Below are 22,069 nucleotides of genomic sequence, written 5' to 3'. Positions count from 1 at the left end.
GTTGTGCAAAACTCTCTTTTTATTCCTTTCTAGGTTTGAAAAAGCACTTAGCACTGCTATGCTATGGTTGTATTTCTGTCCATTTCTTCATGACACACTTCCTACCTAAGCCTCAGTGGGACCTACTGAAAAAGAAAAGGTAATCTATATATATATATATATATATATATATATATATATATATATATATATATATATATATGGCTAATATGCAAGTGTCCTCTTGGGAATTTGAGCAGGAGAATGGGAGATCGATCACGCACTATGACGTGTGCTGACCACCAGGGGGTGGCGCAGAACATGGGGCAACCAGTGGCAGTGGCAGGGCACTGAGGGAGCAAGGGAAAGAGGAGGCAGGGAGGCGGGAAGGCTGGGAGACAGGGAGGCAGGGAGGTGGGAAGGTGGGGAGGCGAGGAACCTGATAGGCCCTGATCACTGGCCAGACCTAGGGACCCTACCCATGTACTAATTTTGAGCACTGGGTCTCTAGTGTTGAAATAAAAAGGTTTCCCACCCAAATTAAAACGATTTAAATATCCCATCATAGTCTGATAGATTATGTATTTTTAATGCCATCAGTAATTCAAAATCATGTCCTATTTATAGATCATGTCTTTTACCATGGTATTAGAAGTACACTTCTCATGGTTTTTATATCACTTAAAGTGATTTTCCGGTTGATTGATGTGATTTGTATTTTCTAGAATGTGCAAAGTTGACAAAATACCAAAAAGACTAAGAGTGATTAAGAAGCTAAATATTCCAATTTGTGAAACTAAGAGATTGCACTATATCCTCCATAAAGAGGCTTGCAACCCAAATGATTCTGACAAAGTAAATCTTAATTTTTATCGTCAAAAATATGTTTTTTCTTCAAGTGGTTTTAGGTTAACATAAAATACAAGATAAGAGTTAGCACATGACCATTTTTTCCTTTTATAGTACCAGTTATTATATTCTTCTATTTATGTCACCCATGAGAACTTTTCTTTGAAATCACAGAGATGATGTATACCTGGTAAGTGAAGCATAAGGTTAAAGAGTTGTGGATTAAATGGCCAACTGTCCCAGAACAATCCAAATAAATTCTTTATTGCTAACAACATATATTCAAAAAACACATATGATCAATAAAAATTAAAGAATCTATTTTGTTTTAATCTGAGCATGTAATTGCAGGTGGAATTAAATAAAACTCTTTAGATTTGACTACTAGAGAAGGAAGTCACCATCACTAAAATGTACAACATGAAGTACCTATCTCTAAGAAACACACAGCAGTTACTATGTGACTACATAAAATATGGTTGAACACAATTTTAAAAAATTATCCATTGCAAACAACCAAGTTTAAGAAAATAATCTAAATTGAACTTAATTTTTTTAACATATATATCACTGTGAGTCTAGAATGCAAATGTATGCAAAACTATAACTATAAAAATTGATTATCCTCTGGACAAATATTCATGCAATAATACTTATTGTACATTTACACTCCTTATGCATAGATCGCCTACTTTCATGGAAAATCTCATCGATTTGGCTGTGTCTTATACTGGATTCTTTTGATATAGTCTCAACTTTCAATGCATAATTAACATAATAATCCAAAATATACCCATCATGTTCTTCTTGTCCTTTATAAAATTTCACAATAAGGTAATCATATCCTATTGCAACCATTCATCAATTTTAGTTGTGCATTTATTTGTTAAAATGTCACCCAAAATTCAGTTGATTGTTTAATGTTTTATAAATAAACAATAAAATATTTGACTGATTCATTCATTTTATTAATATCGTTTCAAAAAGCAATCCATTTCCCTGTAATCCCATAAGAAATGAATTATATTTAAATAAAACTTCCATAAGTATCCTTTTCTGTTCTTTATAAAATGAAAGTCAATGAAAATAAAATAATTCAACAGCTACATAAGTCGTTATTACTAATAACATTGGCTTAATATATTTATTAAACTCATTTCTGTATAACAGTGAAACAAGTGTTACTTTTCCACATGTTCTATTGTTCACAATTTCAACACCATTAATTTTACCTTAGATCAGTCACTCTCTGCTTAAATAAAATTATGTTGCCTATTCTCTTATCATTGATTAGGCTAGGGTGAAATTAATGATTAAAATCAGTTTTATTCCAGTACATTTACTATTTGACCTTCTTATTAAAATAAACATACTCATTAATATTAACTTGTTCTGTGGTTCTTGCTAGAAACAGAGTTTATATTTGCTAGTGGTTAATTACTTTTTGACCCTTCAATTTGAGTTTATTCTAAATATATTATTATGTTAATCATGAATTCCTAAAATTCCTCTGAATTCTAATATTAAGAATTGACTGGAACTCAAAATACCTCCAAAGGACTGCTCTTTGAAATATTCTTATTAAGGATCCATTTCCATCAGCATGTATTCAGAAGCAACTCTTCCTTCTTGAGGCCTTAAAGGAAACCATCTCACTTTCTCTCTTTATTCCTACAGATTTTTCTGATCACACCTTGTTACTTAAATGGACTGGGTGATATACAAAATAGAAATTTATTTTCTCACAGTTTCAGAGTCTGGAAATCTGAGTTCAGGGTGCCAGTATGGTCAGGTTCTGGTGGGAGCTCTCTCCCTTGCTTGCAGACGGCCACATTCTCCCTGTGTGTTCACATGGTATTTCTTTGATGCATGGAGAGGAGAACAGGCTCTCTGGTCTCTGTCCTTCTAAGGAAACTATTTTTTTAATTGATTTTTAGAGAGAGGGATGAAGAGAGAGAGAGAGAAACAGAGAAAGAGAGAGAGAGAGAGAGAGAGAGAGAGAGAGAGAGAGAGAGAGAGAGAGAGATCAATGGGAGAGTGAAGCTACCTCCTGCACACCCCTACCAGGGATCAAGCTGGCAACCCAGGCATGTACCATGACCGAAAATCAAACCAGCAACCATTTGGTGCCTGGGATTAAGCCTAACCAAATGAGCCACACCAGCCAGTGCTTTTTTTTTTTTTTTTAAGGGCACTAATTCTTGAGATTTTTCACCCTCTTGACCTCCATGTAATCCTAATTAAACTCTCAAAGAACCCATCTCCAAATACTATTGTATTAGGGCTTCAACATATGAATTTTGGGTGGACACCAAAATTGTACATAATGGTACATTAATATATTTGGGAAATTAATCACCAGGCAAAATTAGAAGAGCAAACAATTATAAAGTTTACACCAAAATGTTATTTTTATTTAGGCAGATTTCTGCCATATCTCTGCCATTATATTGCCCTTTATTATCTTCATTGAACCAATTTATGGACCCAGATTTTAGTTTAAGATCAGAATGTTGCCTCAGAATACATTTTAATAATATGTTAATAATAAGAAGGTTAACTTACTATGCAGATATTTCTAACCAGAGAATTTATTTCCTCATTGTAGCATTCACTTTTTCAAGTAAGCAGAAACAATTAGTGCTTATGAATTGCAAAAGAGCAATGGTTTCTATGTTTCCAAAATCAAATAAAGTGCTCCCTTCATAACATTTACAACTCTCTGGAGCTGAAAGTTTAAGAACAGATAGAGCACTCCAAAGAAATTGGGCCACAGAAGATTAAAAAGCATAATCAATAGTAAATCCCCAGGCTGTAGAATCATATGTTTTCAGTATTCTTGTCTAATCCCAGAAGATTACAGTTATTAAAGATAACATTTTTTGAACTTGACACATTTGCTTTTCACTTAAAAAGCATCCTAGGTGAATGTCATTATTATTACTAATACTAAGACCACTCTGACTGCATTGCTGTTATAAAGGACAGATCATGTGTCTGTTTCCAGGTCTGAAGAACTATTCATTACTCACTCTTCTTAAGGAATTGATTGCCTTCGGCCATGACTGAGTTACAAGGACTGACATTTGGAATTCACTTAGGACAGACTTGTTATGAGTAGCTCAAGTTCTTGATCTTATTTTTGCAGTCAGTGTTATTTTGAACAAAATTGTCTTCTCCAGGTTCCCTTGAGTGAAATATCTAGGCCTAGCTATAACATTGTTTCTCACTGGGTGCGTTGTTCATTTAGGCATTCTAAGTAGTCTCTGTTTAAGGTATAAATGTAAACATGGCTGCTAAGACCCTCTGTGGTGCTTTTCTCTACCTCCCTTGACTTCTCAACACAGATTCTGCCTACCTATGTTGAGCAGTTACATGAAGAAATTAAGCCCTGACAAAATATTGCAATGGTTTTGTAAGGAAACTAATTATGTGTGCCATCAGGTTTTTTTTAGTGATGTCATGACTATGCCAACATTATCAAATTATACAAGTTGGAAAGAAAGAATCACATAATGGACCTCAATTTATATTTACAGAGACTTTGGGAGAGAAAATCTATTGTCTCTTAGTTGTGTTTACTTTTTTAATTAAGATAATTGGCCCTTAATTATGTCTATTGACAGATTTTCTCCATAGCTGGTGCTCCTGGAAAAGTTCCCTCACTTTTGGGAATATTACCATTGTCTTATCAGGGGTTCAGTCAGAACTGTATTAGTTTTAGCCAGTGATTGCTGAAATACTTACAGAAAAAGGGGTACTTTTAAAACAATATTAATATTGTTAGAGGAAAGTAGAGCCAGGGAGGAAATTTTCATTAGTGATAATGTACTTCTCTCATTTTCCTTGCAAAGTTATCAGACAATTTCATTAACATAATTTTCTAGCAGTATAACTTTACATCTGATTGCTGCAATGAAAGGTCAGTGAAAATAGTTTCCAGAATTGATTTAATTATCTATATTGGACAGTTATCTTTTACTAATCTTGCTTTAGAGAATAAAAGGGGGTATAGAATAGCATTAAGTTTGGGCTTAGTGTCAGAAAGACATGGGTTCAAATCCCACCTCTGGGTCCCACTAGCTTTGCCATCTTGGGGATGAGCTCAGACCTCATTTTGTCTCCTTTGTGAACTGGAATGATTGTATATTTCTGATGAATTTAGAAGTATTAGAAAAAGATAATGTATGCAATGTATTTAGCATAGCATTCAAAAGTGTAGCTAGCAATGTATTAGCATTATCCCCACTTAATGTGTGAAGTAATTCCATTAGATGAGACAGGTTATGAAGTGATGTGGTTTACCTTCTAGGACAGTGACTTTCCAGGTCTAATAGATTTCTATTACTATCTGCTTATGAATATTTTGGGAGTAGATTTTCCCAAAGACTCAATTGAGTTTAGAAAGTAAAGAATTATGATCAAGTAGTTTGATTAAAAAGCTACCAAGAAAATCAAAGTCTATTAAAATAGTTCAATCAAAAGATTTCTTTTTTTATCGTTATTTTCCTGTATATTCTTTCTTTATTTTTTCATCACCATTTATTCCCCCCTACACCCTCTTCCACCTCCACCTACCCTTCTTCCTCTCCAATCACCACACTGTTGTCCGTGTCTATGAGTTATTTCTTTTTTTTTTTTTTTTTTTGCTCAATTCCTCTACCACCCCTAACACCCCACACATATCAGATCTGTCTGTCTGCTCTCTATATATGAGTCTGTCTCTATTTTACTTATTAGTTCAGTTTGTTCAGTATTTCCACATGAGTGATATCATACAGTATTTGTCTTTCTCTAACTGGCTTATTTCACTTAGCATTAAAAAAAGTTTACTCTTAATGATATAATACCCACAACTATCAGCCTTATTATGTTGCTTAATATCTAAGCATGTACTGGTTTATATTCAAATTTTAGTCATGAAAAAGTTTACATAGTTGACATTCATAAAGGTTCATTAAGCTTTTATTTAAATTGAACTTTATTTGGTACTAGAGGCCCAATGCACGAATATGTGCACAGGTGGGGTCCCTCTGGTTGGCCTGCGGGGATCAGGCCACTCCCAGTCATCTGGGTACCACTGCGTCTGCCTCTGGCTCATGCTCAATCAGTCCTGATCGGGAGAGGCTCACACTACAGCAGCAGCGTTCATAGTCAGTGAGCCCTGCGTCTGGCACCCTCCAGAGGGGAGTGGCCTGTGGGATTGTGCTGAAACCAGCTCTCTGACATCCCCCAAGGGGTCCCGGAGGGAGCAGGCCAGGCGAAGAGACTCCACCAGTGCATGATGAGGCTGGGGAGGGACCACCAGAGGGCTCCAGGGCGTGTCTGGCCCATCTTGCTCAGTCCCAATTGGCCAGACCCCAACAGCAAGCTCACCTACCAGTCAGAGCGTCTGCCCTCTGGTGGTCAGTGCACATCAGAGTGAGTGGTTGAGTGGCCTTAGCATATCATTAGCATATTATGCGTTGATTGGTTGAACAGTTGACCGGTCACTGGATGACCAGACACTAGGCTTTTATTATATAGGACTAGAGGCCCATTGCAGGAGGATTCCAGCAAGAATAGGGCTTTGCTCCCATCTCTGGGGCTCCTACCCTGCCCATCTCTGTCACTTCTCTCCCGCCTGTCTCCGCTACCTCGGCTCCATTGCTTGGCTTCCTTTGCCGGGAGCCAGTCCATCTTGCTCTTTCAAGGGACCTGGCATATATGGCATACTGTTCTTAATATGTTTGCTCACCTTCTTGGCACTATGTGTTTTAACCAAGGTCACCTCTCTGAGAAAGGTTGTTTCCCCAGGTAGGGATTTTCCCCTGAAGTTGGGGAGGGAATAAAACCCCTTAACTAAGCGCCAGGCGGGTAATTAATCACTTTAACTATGAACAATCATGCTTAAGCTACATAATCTTTACTCCCTGGAATGGATATAAGAAACGCCCTAACCTTTGGAATAGAGATTGATAGGATTGGGATCAACTGGTATAAATACAGATGTAACAAGACAACAGGACACAGAACCTAGACAGAACCTAGACACAGAACCTACACAGAGCCTAGAGACAGAAGAACTTCGCTGGAGAGAACATGGCAAAAGATCCTGGACAGAAACTGGAGACAGAACCTAGAGACAGAACCTAGCAAGAGAACCTGGCTGAAGATCCTAGAGACAGAACCTGGCTACAGAACCTGGATAGAAAATGGCAAGAGAACCTGACTAGAACCTGGTGACTGAACCTGGCTGGAGATCCTGAACAGAACTTGGCTGGAGATCCAGACCAGAACTTGGCTGGAGATCCTGGCTAGAGATCCTGGCTAGGCTGCTGATCAACTGAACGCTGTTTCCATGTCATTCCTTCTTCGCCGATTCCGTCCACACCTTTGGGGACCCCTGGACCTGCTGGGGCTGGACCCCAGCATTCCTTCTATGGTGTCTTCAGTCTTCGCTCCCAGCAATATATGCAAATTAGCCGCCATCTTTGCTGGCAGTTAATTTGCATATCATGCTGATTAGCCAAAGGGGTTGTAGCAAAGGTACGGTCAATTACCATGTTTGTCTATTATTAGATAGGATGTTTTCCTTCTAGGATAGAGAAACAAGGACAAAGCTAATGTGGGTCAGAAATGTACTAAAGATCCTGCTCCTTATTCTTATTTTGATTCTAATATTCAAAATTATGTTAGAAAAGATAACAGCTCTGATCCTGTGTGTATATTATTATTTTGTTTAATTTTATTGCACCGTACACTCATTTTCTCAGGCAGGATTTTTGTTTGTTGGTTGTTTGTTTGCCACATGTGTCTCTGTCTTGAGAGATTACAATGGCTGAATTTTCAGAAAATATTATAATCACTAACATGCCACCTACCCTACATCCTCAGTCTCTCCTCTGAATGTTTGATCTATATCTTTACTCTACCTGAAGCAGCTGTCTCCTAAAAATGCAGTTTCCTCATAGAACAGACTACACTTTTTCTCATATTTTGTATAATTTTGTATAAATATATATCCAATGCATCTCTCACCTACCTACTTTTAACAGATCTAACATCTTGTTAACATTATTGCTTTTCTTCTTTCTTTTCTTTTTTCCCCTCCATCCCTCACTTCCTTCTTCTTTTCTTCCTTCCTTATTTTTATTTATTTATTTGTTTGTTTATTTGTTTTTAAATATATTTTTATTCATTTTAGAGAGGAAGGGTGAGGAAGAGAGAAATAGAAACATCAATGATGAGAGAGAATCATTGATTAGCTGCCTCCTGCACACCCCCTACTGGGTATCAAGCCCTCAATCTACGCATATGCCCTTGACTGGAATTAAACCCTTCAACCTTCAGTCTGCAGGCCAAACTCTATCCACTGAGCCAAACCAGCTAGGGCCCTCCCTTCTTATTTTAGAAATAGAACATTTCAGGTAAAGTAAATATCTTGTTTCCTATGTTTCCCTCTCACATTATCTCTTCTTTACCTCCTATAGGAACTATCCTAAAATTGCTATTATCACATTTATGCCTATTTTACCCTGACATTATGCATACATCTGTTTTATATATTTTTAAAACTCTGTAAATTATATAATTTCACAACTTACCTTTTTTTCAAAATAGCATATTTTGAGATGTATTTTTGTTAGGTGCTTAATAAATGTTTATGGCATTAATAATATATAAGATCTTGGATGCTGCTCAAAGAGGAATTTTAGGTAAGAGGAAGTATATAAAATCTTTAGACTTCTAAAATTGGCAAAAATATCTGAACTGGTGTGGGGTGGAGAAGAAGGAAAGTTCTGTTTGCTGGATACTTTGATAATCAGCCTTGCCTATTTTGGAATGATCTTGAATGCTTTTATAGAAATAAATATCAAATTATTGGTGCTGATATTTAATATATCAGCTTCACCAGGTAAACAAATGCTTTAAAGGAAACAATTACCCTGACAACTGTGTCTCAGTGGCTGAGCATCGACCTATGTACCAGGAGGACACATTTGATTCCTAGTCAGGGCACATGCATAGCTGTGGGCTTGATCCCCAATTGTGCAAGAGGCAGCTGATCAATGATTCTCTCTCATCATTTATGTTTCTATCTTTCCCTTCCTATCTGAAATCAATAAAATATATTTTTTAAAAAGAAACAACTGTAACACTAGAAATCACATAGAAAGTTATTTTGGGGTGGTTTTTTTTTTTGGTTTTTTTTTTGCTAAGAATCATGAGAAATCTGTCAATCAATACTGCTTCCCAGAATCAGGGCTCTGGTTACATTGATACCACAAACTCCTTGCATTCATTTACTTTTGAGCTCTCAGAACATTCAAAAGGAATCCAGATCATCTGATCTTTAATAATAACAGGCCACCCAAAGTCCACAGACATGATAATAATTCATTTTCAGAAAAAAAAAAAAAACACACCTTTATTCCTGACACGTAGAACCATCCTCCACAAGGTCCCCGAGAGAGGATTTTCACTTTGTGCACACTAAGTGGTCATTTATTACTGGAAAGCCCATGCCATTGGATGAGTTATTGTTATGCTGCCAAGTCCACTTCCAGTCTTGAGTTACCAGAAAAGAACAAAATATAAAATCTTTAAAGCAAACTTAACACAACTGATTTGAGATGTAAGGGGAGAAAACATGTGTAAAAAGAAGTTTATGGGGAAAAGTCTACAGGAAATGAGTTAGCTAAGTCTCTGCAATTATCACACATTCTCTATACACATCTATTCTCCTAAAAATCTATAATTATGCAAAGATTTGCTTAATGAATGTCTCTCTTGAAAATTTGAACTCCTTTCTTGAAGACATGTATTGCTGTTTAATGCCTGTATTCTTCTTGGCTCCTATAGTTAGTTAGCTGTTGTGGAAGAGGACAGAGAGGGGATAAATGGTAATGAAAAAATAAATTAAATTGAAAATAATTAAAAAAATAAAATTTAAAAATAAAAAATAGAAAGAACCCTGTATGTAGCTACAAGCACATAAAAAATGTGTCAGGCAAGTGTGAGACATGAAAACCACTATCTCCATTTTAGTTTACTATCAATAGATTAGTTTTAGTTGTACAACATAGTTTTATCTCTGTATACCTACCGAAGTGATCACCACAAGTCTAATAGGCATTTGTCGCTACACAAAATTATTACAATATTGACTATATTCTCTGTGCTATACATTGCATTCTCATGACTTATTTATTTTACAACTGGAAATTTGTACCTCTTATTTCTTTTCACCTTTTCACATTCCCTCACCCCTTTCCCTTCTGGCAACCATCAGTTTGTCTCTAAATCTATGAGCCTATTTCTGTTTTGTTTGTTTTTTGTTTTTTAGATTTCATATATAAGAAATAGAAAGCCACTATCTTTAAGTGAAATGCTGTCTTGCAGTATATGAAAAATCGCAAACACAATTTTCTGCAAACTTCTATTAATATCTCACATAGCATTCATCAATATAAAGGTTGATGGATCTACCTCTCAGCTAAAAACTCAACATGCAGATAGTCACAGAATAAGAACCTCTCCCCCCTGCCCCGCCCCCCAACACACACACACAAATTGAAATATTTGAGAGATGATAGAGCAGACAGTTTGGGGGTTTTTTGTCTTTGTTTCTGTTTTTGATTGCTTATTTCTTTGCTTTTTAGTTGACTGCAGAGAATTAGATTTCAGAGTGTGCACTAAAGGTACACAGCTAAGAAAATTTTCTATGTGGGAGATATTCAAAAGAGGAGGCCAGCAAATTCCACTTCGAGAAAAGGCAAAGATAATAAGTGTTGTTGATTGCTCCACCATCAATCTAAACTAGCTTGAAAGAAAATGTTTAGACTTCTGGGCCAATTAATAATAACAGATGCATTCCTCAGGTTTGGGGAGAAGTAATTCATATCATATGACTATCTTTTTGGAAAAATTTCAGGTATAGGTATAGAAATAATAAGGTCCCATATTGATTGAAAAGAGTGTCATGTTGTCTCTGAGAAAAATTGTTGATATAGCCAGAGGGAGAAGTTTTAAAGCACCAGGCACATTGGCTGAAGGAAGACTGAATATGTACTGTGTGTTGGGTTTGGGAGGGGTGGGAACAGAGGGGAAAGCAGGCAAGGGGAAGGGGTCCCCAGTGATGTGCGCAAAAAAAAAAAAAAAAAAAAAGAAAGAAAATTAGATCTAGGCTTCACTTACTTCTCCAATTTAGAAGAGACTTTTTCTATAACTAAAAACAGAGGGAAATAAAACATTAATTGAACATGCATATAATGCAATAACTTTATTTATCTAAATGAGAGATGCTAATATTTATTTTAATCTATAAAATAGGAAAACAACAATTTGAGAAAATGCTTTCATAAGGAGGCCCTCAGGGAAAAGGCTGGTTGAGAACAACAAATGACTTTAAAATTAGAGTTGCCCTATCAAAGAAATAAAAATACATGGTTCTGAATTTAATCTGAATTTCAAGAAAATGTTATTAAGAGCAGGGTAGCAGTGAGGGACATTTGGGTTTTTCATGTTTCACTTACTTCACCACTTTCTTCATAGCAAACATCTGAACTTTAGCAACTTATAATTCCATTTATCTTACTGTAAAACCTGTCCTAGGTCAGTGCTTAATAAAAGAATAAATAAATGAGAGAATAAGCACAAATATCACCTTGTAGACATGTAAATCAAAATATTTTCTACACGAAGTATTAAAAGAACTGAACCAACAGAACAAACTTTAGGCTTTAAAATGATTTTCTGTTTAAGTTAATCATATATGGTAGATGTCAAATAAATCAACGGGAAAAAATGTGAACCTCAAAACTTTTTATATCTCCAGAAAGACTTGAGTTGGGAGACAACTGACAATTATTGAAGTTACCTTGAACTAGTTACCAAGGAAAGGTACAAAAACCTACCTGGTAGGATTGACATGATGAGGAAATAAGTCTATGCAAATGCTGAACACTAACTAGATTGTAAATTGTGTGCATTGGGATCATATTGCCATATCTGGGGACTGGCCCAATACCTGACACATTGGACACACTTGATAAATGTTTTCTTAATAAAAATCTGAGTACAGGACATTAAGAAAAGTTATCCCGTTGTGTGTGTGTGTGAAAGAGAGAGAGAGAGAGAGAGAGAGAGAGAGAGAGAGAGAGAGAGAGAGAGAGATAGGAGTTAAATGGAGGCATTATAAAAAGTTGTAAAATTTTATTGTCCTTTCAAATTCAAATGCTTTTCAAATTTCATTCTGATTCTATAAATAAGCATATGTCAGATATGTCAGGATTATGTCAGATTCCACTGTGTATTTGAGATTTCTATTTTTTTCACCATTAGCTCTTTCTCATTAGATCCAGCTATTGAAATATATTTTGCTTGAGCTGCAGTTTTCTATTATGGGTATGTAATAAGACTGACAAAGAAATGAGAAACTAAAATTGTAACTTCCTCCTCCCACCTATTCTTCTTTCTTATCCTTTAAAGAAGATCTATAAAAACTTTCTGACTATTATACAAGTTCACAAATAAAAAAGTTATCTATCTTTACAAGATTTGGTAACAAAAGAGAAAATTTTAATGGCCAGAAAACTTTGTAAAATCTAATGTGGTATGAGTTTATCTCTACAGGTTTTATTTCATTTTCAAAGTTTTTGTGTCAACTAATATTAAGTTATCAATAATAAGCCCCACATGGTTATATAAAACCATGGTTATAAAGTCTATTAAAATTCCAAGCATGTTGAGAACCAAGATGGCGGCATAGGTAAACACCTATACTTGCTGCCTCTCACAACCACATCAAATTTACAACTAAAGGGCAGAACAGCTACCACCCAAAACCATGGGAAAGCTGGCTGGGTGCAAGTTCCACAACTAGAGAGGTAAAGAAAGCTCATTGAGACTGGTAAGAGGTGCGGAAGCTCAGAGAGTGCTGTCACCTGGATGTGCTGCTCTTTTAATCGGAAAGGAGATACAAGCTTCTGCTTGCTCTGAACTCCAGTTCCAGGTGAGACTCTGGGGGACCCAGACACATATGAGGAGAAACTGGGCTGTCTGGCATCCGGACAGAAACGCGAGGGCAGCTTTCTCTCAGGGGAGCTTGCAGCGATCATTGTTCCTGCATGGGGGTGCAGGACGTGGAGACCTGAGGACCTCTTCAGTGCAGGGCTGACTGGCAGCCATTGCTGTTTGCTCTACCCTGGTGATTCCCAGAGACCCTGCCCTACCCAATTTACAACCCCACCTAAGCTGTGAGCATTGGCTTTTGCATATGAATGGCCTGTCCTTACTCAGGATATAACCTATCAAACTGCAGCTGGGTCAGAGAGCCCCAGAGCTTCCAAAAGAAGGCCCAAAGCCCAGCAGCAGCAGCCTGCCTTGCTTCACAGCTTGGCCACATCTGGTCATTTCCAAACCCCATACAAAGAAGAGAAATCTGCCAATGTCTCTGTAGCTCCTGTTGGGCAGCCCCAGACAGTGGCTGACCTTGCACCTCCTTGGAGATCCAAGAGCCAGTGTACCCAGTGATCAGAGTGAGACCATACCAAATTACAACTCTTCACAGCCATAAGAGATACACTCAAGGGACAGACTCAGTGAGCACCAAAGCCCCACTGAAGCAAGTCCTGTCCCATAAGGGTGTGTCCTGCACAACAGATCTTCCAGTGTAGACACAGCTGATCATCACAGCCAATTGGCCTGGAGGTCAATTCCTCCCAGTGATACCAACAGCAATCAAGGGTTAACTACAATAAGACTGTGAAAACAGCCCACAAAGGGGTGCACCAAGAGTGTCCACCTCAGGTGAATGGGGAGGCTGGGCCACTGAGCCCTATAGGACACCTACCACACAAGGCCACTCTATCAACTCAAAGAGACTTAGCAGCTACCCAGTGTTAGAAACAAACACAGGGAAGCAGCCAAAATATGGACACAAAGAAACAAGTCACAAATGAAAGAAATGGATGAAAGCAAAATACTGGATATAGAGTTCAAAACCATGGCTATAAGGTTACTCAAGAATCTTCTAAAAACCTCCAAAAAATTTAGTGAGACCCTCAAGGATATGAAAAAGGACCAATCAGAAATTAAGCATACACTGACTGAAATAAAGAATAATATACAGAGATCCAACAACAGACTAGAAGATCCCAAGAATCAAGGCAAAGATTTGAAATACAAAGAAGCAAAAAACACCCAACCGGAAAAGCAAAAATAAAAAAAAAAATCTAAAAATATGATGATAGTGTAAGGAGCCTCTGGGACAACTTCAAGCATACCAACATCTGAATTATGGGGGTGCCAGAAGAAGAGAGAGAGCAAGGTATTGAAAACCTATTTGAAGAAATAATGACAGAAAACTTCCCCTGCCTGGTGAAAGAAATAGACTTACAAGTCCAGGAAGTGCAGAGAACCCCTAACAAGAGGAATCCAAAGAGGACCACAATAAGACACATCATAATTAAAATGCTAAGGGCAAAAGACAAAGAGAGAATATTAAAAGCAGCAAGAGAAAAACAGTTAGTTACCTACAGGGGAGTACCCTGTACTGACAGCTGATTTGTCAACAGAAACTATGCAGGCCAGAAGGGAGTGGCAAGAAATATACAAAGTGATGAATAGCAAGAACCTACAACCAAGATTACTCTATCCAGCAAAGCTATCATTTAGAATTAAAGGTCAGATAAAGAGCTTCACAGATAAGAAAAAGCTAAAGGAGTTCATGACCACCAAACCAGCATTATATGAAATGCTGAAGGGTATTCTCTAAGAAGAGAAAGAAGAATAAAAAGGTAAAGATAAAGAAATTATGAACAACAAAGTGACAACAAATACATATCTATCAACAAGTGAACCTAAAAATCAAATGAATAAAAAACCTGATAAACAGAACAGACTGGTGAATGTAATAGAATCAGAGGCGTGGAAAGGGAGCAGACTGACAATTCTCAGGGGGAAGTGGTTGTGGGGGGTGCGGGAAGAGATTGGACAGAGAGCTTACACCTATGGACGAGGTCAGTGCAGGGGGGAAGGCCTGGAGTGGGGTGGGAACTTGGTGGAGGGGAGCTATGAAGGGAAAAAGAAGAACATCTATAATAATGTGAACAATAAAGATTAAAAAGAAAAAATTCCAAGCATGTCAACTTGCTTACATTTGCAAGAACTTCCAAGATACTATGACTTGAGCTTAAGGATGGTCAATATGTAATTATGATAATAAATATTAAAAAACAGATATGTAAGATAAAAGGCATGCCCTGGTCAGGTGACTCAGTTAATTGGAGCCTCATACACCTAAAGGCTGCAGGTTTGATTCCCGGTCATATACCTAGATTTTGGGTTTGTTCCCCTGTCTGGGAGTGTACGGGAAGCAACTGATCAATATTTTCTCTCACATTTATGTTTCTCTCTCTGTCTCTCTCTCCTTTTCTCTCTATAAAAATAAATAAAAACATCTCCTTGGGCAAAGGTTGCAAATAAATAAAATATATGTTTTTATGTTTAAGATTGTAGAAAAACTAATATCAGAGTGACTGGCATTTGGGTCGTTTATCAACATCAATCTATTAACTTTCACTACATACATATCACTGAACTTGCTGGTAGCTGGATAAAATAAAAATATTAAAAGTTATACAATATTTCTAGTTATTGCTGATTCACAAATATTGAGGCATTTGGTATATGTTGACGTTTTTTAAATACTTAAAATAAAATCAGCATTTATCTGCTTGTAAAAGTACAGTTTGCTTAAAAAACAGATCGGACATGAAAAAGCCTATACCAATAGAAAAACTGTCAACAAACCCACTATGCTGATAACCTCTAATAGGTTAGAGTATATCCTCCTAAACCATTTTCTGTGTACAAGTACAAATACATATCGGAAACATTATTGACTGTGAACTGTATGTGGGGAAGAGTGGTTGGAAAATAAAGAAATATTAATAAAGGAATACAAACCTGATATTGCAGTGGAGACCCAGTAGAGACCCTGAGAGAGTTTGACATGTGTAGTTAGCACACACAGAAAAATGCAGAATATTATGTGAAATGATGCTGAAGGATTCAATAAGATGAATTCCACTATCAGGCATGAGCTTTAAAATTATTTGTTTCCCAGAATCTCCAGATAAGATCTCAGCTTAACTTCACCTTGGATTTGACCTTGGGGAGGCTGAGCAAAGAACCCAGTTGAGTCTACCCTGGACTGTGGACCTACAGAACTATGAGATAATCAATGAGAATTATTTTTATCACTAAGTTTCTGGTAATTACTTATGCAGCAATAGAACACTAAGACAAATGAGAAGTTGTTAGTCAAAGAGGTGTCAGGATTTATTTGCATTTTACAAATCGCCCTCTTTGAGGGAAAAGAAGAGGAAGGAGGGGGAGGGAAGTAGAGTGGAGGGGGAAGGAGGAGACAGAGGAGGAGGGGGAGGAGAGAGAAAGGAGTCCTGAATATATGCAGGAAAAGCAGAAAGACTGATTGCAAAGCTTTTGCAATAATCTAGGACAAATAAGAGAATAGATTAAACAAAGGATAAAAGATGTAGCAATGGAGATTAAAAAATAAAATAAAAGATGTCCTTGAGGAATGTGCTCCTTCATTTACTCATTCAAATGAGGATATTTCAGGAAATGTACTAGCAAGTAGAGATACAAAGGATTGTGATGAAAATAATCCATCCTTTCCAGATCCAATTTCCACCCCCACTCCTCTGCTCTGTGCTCCTGGAGGCTGATATGTATGGATTCTAGAAAGGGACTGTTTGGGCCCGTTTTTAACTTGGATTTAACTAAAGGGGAGTACTGGTAAGAAATGGGAGAGAGGAGAGTGATGTCAGAGTATTTTCTGTTTCTTCCCTGTGGATTATTGTAAACTGGCTACATAGGTTAACTAATACTTATGGTCCCCTCCCTTCCCTCCTTCTGAGTCTAGTATGGTACATGTTCCACCTAAGGTCGGATTTTAGGTCTGTGTAGCTGCACTATGTCAGTCCATGACCACTGCACTTTCAACAGCTCCACTGCAAACACTGAAGCAATGGGCATTAAGAGATTTTACAAGAGATAAAGGTCTGTAAAGAGAAAAAGAGCTAGACTTGGGGAATTTCAACATGTTTTACAAGAAAATGCTAAGAGAACTTATATTTATTGGGACAGTCACTGTATACATTGTTATACATTTTAGCTAAGGAGCAACGGAGGCGAGCTACTGAGAGCTGTCGTGAAGGTCACGTATCCAGAGAGCGGCAGAGCAGACAGTCTGGCCCCAGGCTCCCCACTGGATAAAGGTAATCCTGAAAAGGAGACAGAGCGATAGCCAAAGGGGAAGGCGGAACAGCATAGAATTAGAGTAAGACTTTCAAGGATATAAATAGCAACACTGTTAATCACTTCTGAGGAGTTAAATTTATGAGCACATGGTGAAATTCTTTGAATTTAGTAACATGGAGATTATTTTGGTTCCTTTTTTTTGCAATTATAAATAATACTGCAATAAATTTCTAGCACATAGATATTACACTCTTTTTTTTTCTAGAAGTGAAATTGCTGGATCAATGAGTATGTCCATTTTTAAATTGATAAATAATTCCAGATTGCTCTCTATAAAAAGTGACATTTATGCCCCTATTAATAGTATGTGAGAGTATATGTTCCATGGAATCTTTTCAATTCTTCTATTAGTCTGTTTGATGTGTATTAGTTTAAGAAAAAATGTTATTTTAATGCTATTTATATGCATTTGATTACTAGAGAGGGAGAAACTATATGCATATAACTGGTAGAAAATTATGTCTATGAGTGTGAATCAGTTAAAAGAGAATCACAAGAGAAAGTCTCTAAGTGATGCTTTCTTAATAACTGACAAAGTCCATGATGCCCATTGTCATATTTGCTTTTTGAGTAATAGGAGCTAAAATTAATTAATAAAAGTAGTTCTTTATTCCATTTAGATTCTCGGATTTTTATTCCAAATAGCAACTTTGAGCATTTGAAATTCATCATGTAGCCAAATGCTAATTTCTTGAGCAAGATGACTGATGATAATTGATGATGATGGTGATGTAATAATGATGATGAAGGCAAGATGACAAGGCCACTCCTATACCTTAGTGAACTCTCTCTGTATGGGTAAGTGCTTTGCTCTTTTTATTTATCAAGAAAATTGTATTTTTGTACATAAATGCAGTCAAGAATTGGATTATCATCTATATTTCATTATCTTTTTTTATGATGAGTGCAAAAATGAGCAGGGATTAACATGAAGTATAAAGAAGGAAACAAGATGAAATGTGACTTTTGCTCACTTGTGGAGTGTGTGTGTCTGTGTGTATTTGTATTTTTGTGAATGTCTTATTTCTAACCTCTTTCCCTAGCTCTGCCTCATTTTCTATAGTTCCATTGATAATATATATTTTACTTATGCCTAAATTAGTTTCCAGGGTCTAATTCAATTCTCAAGACTTTTCTTTTATAATATCCAGCCCAATAATTTTTCAAATACTTTTATTGATTTCAGAGAAGAAGGAAGAGGGAGAGAGAGACAGAAACATCAATGATGGGAGAGACTCATTGATTGGTTGCCTCCTGCACACCCCACACCAGGTATCTAGCCCAGCCCGCAACTTGGGGCATATGCTCTGACTGGGAATCAAACCATGGCCTTCCTGTTCATAGGTTGATGCTCAACCACTGAGACACACTGGCTGGGTTCCAGCACAGTAATTTTCTTGCAGAAGAGGAAGGAGCAAAGATGCATAACAGTCCTTGCATATCAAAACTTATGTGTTATCTAATGGCATGGATATGCTAGTGGGTAAAGAGGCCAAGATATAGGTAGAAAAAGACACCTCTTTCAGAAGGTGCTTTTGCATGTAAATATTACTGTTTCCTTGTCTTAAAAGTTTTGCCTGATTGTCCTGTTGCTTTGTATTTAATGATGTGGCTTATCATAAATTGTGTACATTAGAATCTGTATAGTAAGGTAATTTTTATTTGCAAATGACAAAAGATTCACTTAAACATTAGTTTAACCCAAAAGGAAACTTACAGGATCAGTCCAGGCAATAGTTCTTTTGAGGTATGGCTTCATATTAAGGTTCAAACAATATCTTTAACACCTAGTCTCTTTAGATCTTTAGATCTTTTGGTTATGCCCTCTACCCCAAATTGGTTTCACATTGATCAAGCTCTCTCACACAGAATGGATTCAAGCATTAAATATGTTATTTATATCTATCTATTGAGCAACTCCAGCAAAATAGAAAATTTATTTTGAAATAGGTTCCCAGAAAAATCCCAGAGCTGGCTTTCATTGATTTGGTTTCCATCATATCTTACATCCCAAAATACCCCAGTGTAATTGGGAGGGTCTAGTGCTCTGATTTGGCAGTCTGGGTTATATGCCCAAGTGGCTGATCGCCATTCAAAGCAAATGGACTTTGACTAGAAGAGAGCTACTAAAAAACTTACATCCTGAAATATCTCAAGAATGAGTACATTTGAACTATTTCTATCTTATCTTTAAATAAGGAGTGCTGAAATTGCTGAACATTTTTTCTCAAAACCAGCAGTATTTTCATTTTCTTCTCTTGAGGTGCAAGCAACTCATTAGCTTCAAAAAGGAACATTAGTATTTAGTTCTAATTTAATACGAACCTTTCATGGTCAACCATTATTAAAGTCAAAGCGATTAAATAGTGAAGCACTAATTGTCTCCAAATGTCCTTCGTCGCAGAGGTAGATACAAGTAAGAGAGGAAGAGGCACACGATTAGCTAAAGAAAGACAGTATGTGTGAGGCAGGTAAGGTGGCTCCTGCTCTGACTCAGGAGACGTACCTGGAAAAGCAATGAGTAAGACTGGATATTATTATACTATGTGAAACCAGTGGAGACAACTTAATAATGTGTCATGAGATAAATTCATAACAAGCACAGATTGGCAGAAAGCTGATAAAAGGGTAACCCATAGATTCACAAAAATGACCAGAGACCAGAGTGTGTCCCATTAATCAGCATGAATGGGTACATGAGAAAGCATGTCCCTGACCCTATTCCTTAGAACCACAGTACCACAAGGGGTTGATATTCCCTTGATGAACAATGTAGAAACGAATTGATTGGTGAAATAAGATTTGAAAAATCTGAGTGAAATGCAATTTAGAAGGTTTCTTTTTTCCAAAACATCTTTAACTAGATCCTAAGTATTTGTTGTTTTCAACTTCTTAGCTGAAAGGCCCAAGGAATAGGTGGTATTGACATTTGATTAGAATGAGGTCAAGAAGAAATAGGTATTGGGGTTATCTGAGGTCAGCCTCTACTAAAGCTAAGCTAGAAGTGGCATATTAGATGCATTTCACTTCTGACAGATCAAGCCAGTAAAATGGTGGATTAGATATAGACATAAACCAGGCTTTGACTTAATGAGCCAGGGAGAGGTTTGGGCAGAGGCATAGATAGATTCTAAGTACCCTCTGAGGACATTCCTCCAATTCATTCTGGTGACCTTTCCTGTATCTGCCTTTTCTCTAGTCCTTCCTGACAGCCTGATTCATTTTAAGAGGGCATAATCCTTTATATTAATATATAGTTAATAACTTATACATATACTTATGGAGTACCGACTACTGGCGCCATTCTAAAATGTCCATATATTAACTCGTTTAATTGTCAACCCTCTTTATAAGAAGATAGTTTAGTTTTATTTGTCTAGTAACGAAAACTGAATCACAGAGAAATTAACTTAAGCTGCATGCGGGCAGAACTGGATGTTGTAATCTGGCAGGCTAGCTCCAACGTGCATATCCAACCCTGTTGCTTTCTTGTCTCATTAACATCAGAGCTTTCAAAATGTGTTTCACATTAACAACAACTAATACAACTTTTGAGTAGACAGGGAAATCCACTGTCTTCATTTTACCCAATGGACTGGTATAGAAGCTTGTCTTTTTTAAAAAAAAAAACCCTGCTAACTAGAAGGAGGAAAGAGGCTTGTGTCCAACACAGATGAAGACATAACTTGAGTATATGAAACTCTCAGTTGCCTTGGGACTGAGCCACAGATTTCTGATCCAGTTTCAAATTTTACAAGTTCTATAAACTATATTCTCAGTGTTTTTCCCTCCTTCCCATTCGAAAGCATTGAAGTTATCCCTTATAATCCTTTGCTTTCAGAACTGTGCAAGTGGAAAATGCTTGCTTACAACTGTCCTTACACCTCATCTCTAATGTATACCTGCTGCTAAGATTACAACAGCAAATTATTTAGGAGGAGGAAGGAGTGGGGAAAGGTCAAATCTTGAAGAGCAAGAATCAGAGAAAAAGACAGGCTTTCACAGATGAGGGGGCTTGCAGTTTGTTCAACTCACAAACTTCTTTGCTATTGTATGGGAGGACAGGACTCAGGGTAATAACACCTGTGGAGTAGGACTGAGGCGAAGGACCCTAGGCCTGGAGGCTCCCAGCTTTGGAAGGGCTTGCTCTGACCATTCCCTCCATGGCCCCAAAGCAGAGTCACTGAATTTGAAGGGAGTTCATAAAATTGTGTTAATGATAACCACCCATAACTACATATATCTTTTAAAATGATTTACTCTTAAGGTTTTGGGACCTTTACAAACTCTGCAGGAGACAGAAAGAAAATCAAATGGTCATGAGGAATTCATATTTTTATCAGCTTAGCACAGCAATGATCAACTAAAAGTAATTTTGCTTTCCAAGGTACATTTAAAAATGTCTGGAGACTTTTTTATTTTTATTTTTTATTTTATTATTATTATTTTTTTTATTGTGGGAACTGGGAGGGAGGTGTTGCCACTGGCATCTATTGAGTAGAGACCAAGGATGGTGTGAAATATCTTATAATACACAAGACAGGCACCATAACAACAAAAAGCACTGGCCCCAAATGTCAATAGTATTGAGGTTGAGGAAGTGGAGGGGAGGGTAGTAAAACAAGCATCTCCTTTTATTATTTATTTATTTTTTTTGGTATTCAAAATTGTAGATGAAAAGAAATAGTTTGAGTATCATATATTCACTCACATTTGATTGTTATACATTTCAGCTAAGTTAGTTATGTATTAAGATAAATATTTTTTTCCAAATGCATCTAATTATAGTAATGAAACTATTTCTCACAGAATGAATGCATGAAACAAAATTGTTAGGAGCAACAAGAAAAATCACATGATCAATTGAGCACTTGATTTCATTGACTTTATGTGAAAGAAGTAGACCAAATGA

This window comes from Myotis myotis, unplaced genomic scaffold (assembly GCF_014108235.1).
Source record: "Myotis myotis isolate mMyoMyo1 unplaced genomic scaffold, mMyoMyo1.p scaffold_m19_p_1, whole genome shotgun sequence".
In the NCBI taxonomy this organism is placed as follows: domain Eukaryota; kingdom Metazoa; phylum Chordata; class Mammalia; order Chiroptera; family Vespertilionidae; genus Myotis; species Myotis myotis.
The sequence above is the reverse complement of the archived record's forward strand: the minus strand, read 5'-3'. Positions refer to the sequence as shown.